The sequence below is a fragment of the Natrix helvetica genome (genome assembly GCF_964273705.1).
Source record: "Natrix helvetica genome assembly, chromosome: 1".
NCBI lineage: Eukaryota > Metazoa > Chordata > Lepidosauria > Squamata > Natricidae > Natrix > Natrix helvetica.
The window spans coordinates 117,843,097-117,849,009 of record NC_138548.1 but is presented as its reverse complement, the minus strand read 5'-3'; positions in this window follow the sequence as shown (position 1 = coordinate 117,849,009).

Here is a 5,913-nt window from a genome sequence, read left to right as displayed (position 1 = left end):
CCAATACCAAAATGTCATCGAAATAGGGGATGACTCCTGGAATATGCATGTATTCTTTCGCGCGTCTTGTGGAGCGCTTTGGTGCTGCAGAGTCTCAGTAGATTTGACGGCTGATTCGGACGCCCTGGCTTCGTCCAAGGCAATCTGCAGAGTGAGATTAGATTTAGCGAATAACCTCCTCTATAGGTTAATGTCCCGTATGCCGTAAATTATGCAGTCCAGAATCAGCTTGTCCCGGTCTCGGAATTTGCAGTACACTGCGGCTTTGCGGAGCGCCGCAACATACTCGTTAATTGACTCGCCCTCCTTCTGGTTTCTGATGTTAAATTCCTGCCGGCGAACGTGCTTGGACGGCTTGGGCACATAGTGGGTCTTTAGCGTCTGCTAAAGCGCAGACCAGGCGATTGATTGTAGCGTTGTCGGCTCAGAGGGGTCTTTTGCCATCTCGAACACTTCCCGGCCACAGTACCCTAGAAACATGTTCTTCTTGTGGCCTTCAGAAAGGCCCATGAGGTCGTATACTTTGAGGAAGCAGTCAAATCGTAGCATGTACAAGTCCCAGTGCTTGGTGATTGGGTCATACAGAGTCAGTGGGGCGTGCATGGCCATTTTGTGTTCAGAGGGCGTTTTGAGTTTGCTGCTCAAAAATGGCTGCTCGAAGCCGTGCTGAGCTCTGGGCTGGATGTACTTGCTGGATTGCTACGCTCTTCGGTTCACCTAGCTGCCTTCCAATCCCACCTTCGTCGCCCGTGTTAGATTGGGTAATGGATAGGCGCACACAGGCTTAACGGTAACAACAGCTCTTTATTGAGTACAAGAAGTGAGAAGAATCCAGCGAAGGTTGAGTCTGATAGCAGCCCTTTTATAGGGAGTTGTCACACCCTTCGACCAATAGGACTAAACCTGAACAGAGGACCTTGGTGGAAACCACTGTAGTTAGAGCAAGTATCTAACACTATCCTGTGCTATTGGCTCACAAATCTGTTATTCCTTTGCTGCTTACAGGCAAACGTGCCTTCCTGCCCACACATGTTTTGGAACTTCCGGTCTTAAATTAATTCTGAATAAGCCCAATCATAAATCACTAGTGGTTTGGATTTCTTTTTTTAAAGAAAAACCAATCATTTTATTTTTCATAATCAGGCTGTATTTACCAATGCATTTACCAATGCTTGATTTGATAAAATGTCCTTGATGCTAGGAGACGTTCTTTTATTCCTATTTTTCTACTATGCCAACTCCTTTTTCTACTGTCTGCCTGGACTAAGGATAACATTTTGACCTACAGTCTAGGCAAGCAGAGTGAGTAAGTTTTCATGACTAGCATGTAAGGACATGGGAGTGTGCTTTGTATCTTTGTGGCCATAAATTACCCATTCATAACTAATACACATATATTTCCACATTGAAATGTTTTTGTTATGCTCTAGATTTATTGACCATCTTAAGGACTGAAAGAGTAATTCCATAGTGATATTAAATTTAATACTGTATGGATCTATTTGTATTAGTTTTTCCTTTTGTTAGGTTAGGTTTATTGTAATAGCTCTGATGCATTAGATTTTTAAAGTACAGTATTATATAACCATGTATGTTTGTATTTTTTTCTGGTATTGTAATTGCTTGTTGCATTTTGCCATTAAAAAAGATTAGTGACATTCCTTGCTTTAAAAGTTTACAGTCATATTTAAATATGAATCTTTTTCCAAGTCAGTACAAATTTTGTAAGAGCAAAACATATATACTTATACTACTTATTCATATACACTTCTCTCCATGCCACTGGGAGTAGTGCTTTTTGAAAATAAGAAAATGTTTGGCAATTGTGGAACTATCAAAATGATTAATAAAACCTGTGTGGGCAGTACATTAGAAAAACCAATATACAAAGGCTAATAAAACCAAAAGGCTTCTTTTACATGCCTGATTATTATTATTTTTCTCCCAAGTTATATTTCCTTGTATATAAACATCTTCCCCTTGCAAAATGTCTGCTACGCCTTTACCATCGCACTACAACAACATGTAAGGCTGTTTTCCTTAATCAAATGAGTTTCAAGTATGTTGAAAATGAACTTTAAAAGCTTCAACTAGAATGTGGCTGACACACACCCTTCCTGAGGCCCAGTGAGTTTGCAGACTTTTTAATTCCTTCCTGCTAGTCTCTGCAGTTGTCATCACCCTCCCCTGCACTATTTTTACTCATAATACTTCCTCCTCTGCCCATTGGGTTACGTTGTTCCTATTCGCACTTTACTAAATCATGTCCACCCATCCACAGGTGCGCCCTTTATTCTTCTCATTTTTTCCTCCTTACTGAAAAAAATGCAAAAGGATCTAAGTTGGTTTCAGCTAGTCAGAAGCAAAGTAAAGCAAATCTATAGGTTTCCGCCATTTTTTCTAAAGATTTCTTGGAGCTTAGAAAGGGCTAGGAATGTTGTGCTCTTTGAAGCAACTCCCAGTAATTCAACACACTGGGATGATTGTGGGTTTGCCAAGATACATGTGGGCAAGATATACTCTAAACAAAATAGTTTTTATTTTTGCTTCCTTATAATAGTTCATTGTAAGGAGAATTATGTAACGCTGTTCATATTCTCTCTCAGAAATGCAGTTTTCCTCATTAGTTAAACATGAGAAACTTCAGAGGCATGCCAAAGTGCTCTGGAATAAAACTTGAAAATAATCCTGTATGCTTTCCCTTTACTTTCAGCATGTCAGTTATTTTTTTTTAGTACATTCTGAAGAAAATGTGCACTTTATATTGCCTTTTGCAAAAGGATATGTTATTTCAAATCACACTTATAATACAGCTGAAGACCTTGGTTAATATCTTCAGAGGCAGATCCTCCTTTACATGCATTACTTAACATGTCATTATGTATCACAGTTTTATTTTTATCAGTAAGTGTTAGTTGTTGTCACGTTACTGAGCTGACAAATATAATTACTATCATGCTAGAACATGAAGGTTCAAGTCCTAGAGACAGTAGCAAAGGCTCTTTAATTATTAATGGAGAGAATGACAAGATACTGTAGCAGAGACCGTAAGTGCAGGCAGCTACAGCAACCTCACTCTGGTGACGGAAATGACAATTAATCTATCAGCAGTTTACAGTACACGTGATCCTCATTTAATGACCACTTGTTTAGCAGCCATTCAAATTCACAATGGTGCTGAACAAGTGGTACATACAACAGGTTGTCATAATTACTACAATCACAGAGTCCCTGCAGTCATGATCTGGGACCCTGGTGCCCAACTCATAACTATGATGTTGCACCTTTTACAACCTTCACTGCCAGCTTCCAACAAGCAAAATCAATGGAGAAGCCAGTAGGAGGTTGTATATGGTGACCATATAATATTGCGCTTTATGGTGTGGGATTCGCTTGACTAATTGACATGTTAGAATTGTCATCGCTAAGCAATGCAACCAGGTGACATCATACTTTCTGATCACGCCTCTTAGCGGTGGAAATTCCAGTCTCAATTACTGTCATTAAGTGAAGGCTATCTATACAACATAAGGCCAAGAGATATAAAAATCATCATTTAAAATCCTGAGCTAGTTTTAAAAATTGTGGTTTTTGTAAGGTACCTCATTTTGTAAGGTAGGAAAGAGATTAGGATGCCAGACTCTAGGGAAGTTTCACTCTACCGTGTGAGACAAATCCATAGCAACCATAGATAATCTCAAAGAATGGGGAAACATATATATTTTCTCAATTAGTCAGAATCCAAGCCACATGAGATTTTAAAACTAATGCCATGGAATTTTGTTCAGGAACAAATTGATAGCAAGTGCAGTGCTTTTAATATAGGTATTACCTAGATTCCCTTAATCTTTCCAGAGTTCAACTGCTTGCTGTGTTTTGCACCAAATGATCATTCAATATCAGATGCCATGTCCATTTTGCTCATATACTTCCCCCACCACAATTATGCAATTGGTAAAGATACAAAGAAACACAATTCATCAGTTTTGAATCAACATGTAAAGTCCTAAATACAGACTAAAGCATAAATTATGTTATGGCCATAAAGTCTCAAATTTATGCATACATAAGAGGCTGAGTTGGAATGGATTTTTTTTTAAATTGATGTTTGAGGTGACTCATGATCCTAGTAGGCAGTCTTGAACAAAGGGTTTTTTTTTTTTTTTAGTCTCTTTCCTCTCTTCCAGAATTACCAAACAGCTTCCCATCATTACGCAGATTCAGATTTTTCTTCCTTCTGCTTTGTTGTTAAGCATATCCAAATTGGAACAGGGAAAACCAAAGAAATCTATTCCAATACAAGTTAGGAGCAGAGCCTTCCCTGTGGAATGACCTCCCTCCGGATATTAGGACCACCACTGACCTCCGCTCCTTCCGTGTAAAGCTCAAGACCCACCTATTCCAAATAGCTGGCCTGGCTCAACCATAACTTCATAACACTCCTGACGGGTTTTTAATTCGGTAATTTTATTCAATGGGATTTTAAATTGTGTTTTTTAATTGTGCTCACTCAGTAGTCTACCTCCTCCATGCACATGTATATGTCTTTGTTCTTATGTATGTATGTTTGTCTTTATCTGTATTTTATTTGTTTATTTGTTTTGATTGTACGCCGCCCCGAGTCCTTCGGGAGAGGGTTGCGGCTAACAAATAAAATTATTATTATTATTATTATTATTATTATTATTATTATTATTATTAAAGATTAGTATGAATAGTTGAAAAAAAATAAGAGAGTGATGCAAACTGAAGGGAATTAAAGACTTCCACATCTTCTCCATCTTTATTTATGCATAGATATCCCATTTATATTTATCATGCAGACATATACGTATTATTTATGTCTCCAATCCATTAATTTCAAAGCTGTTTAAAAGACACAGAAAGAATGAAGATGGTCTGATTAAACAGATTGTCCCTGTTTGCAACAAAAACAAAAAAAGTTACAATCTGAAAATCTGCTCCCATTAATTTTATCAACTCCAAGGTTCAGTTTCCCTGTAGAACAGTAAGTAGGTAATATCTTAGTTCAATATTTTTTTTAAACTAAGAGTTGCCTGTACTACTTGAATTGGACCTCTCACACATGGGTGTTTTTATGTATAAGTGCTGAGAAGGTACTAATTAAAGTATGTTGACTCTTACGTGATGTAGGGTGATTTTTCATTTTGAAGTAACAGGAAGGATTGCTCTTTCCTCTCCTTGATTATGAAACAACCCCAAAATTTATTTCCTCAAAAATGAAATCAAAAGAACGATTATTAAAATCTCAGGGGGCAGAAGCTACCCCATAGTTAAAACATTGAATGCAAAACTTTTCATTTCTAACACAAAGAGAAGAAAATAGGACTTGCATGCCTACAAATCAAGATGCAAGTAGCAAAATCTTCAATCTCATTGCACATGATCATATATTAGATACAGATTATTTCAACTAAATATCTATACTACACCTTTTTGACAAGGGCAAGTACTGTAATCATGAAATGTAAAATCTATGAACCCATTGTCTTTCTAGAAAACAAGCTAAATGTTTTAGTTATTTATTTGTGAATCTATGCAATTTTGTATGTTACATAACAGAAAAGTGTATCCTTTTAGAGAAGTGAATCTGTTTGCATTGATCTAATTATAAAACACGGGGTTTAATATGCATAAGCCAGAACAGAATTAGACAACAGAAATAAACCATCCAAGATGGCTTGGTAGAAACACTTACAATTAGTGTAACAATCAGTTCTCAAAGATAAGAATCTTTAAGTATTGCATAACATAGTGACAAGACCAACCAGCAATGTATCAGATTGTGATTACTGTTAATTTTTCCCCATTAGTACAAATGCTAGAAAATATGATGAATATTTCAGAACAAAATATGAAGCAAATTATCATAGTTACCTGAAATACCAAAGA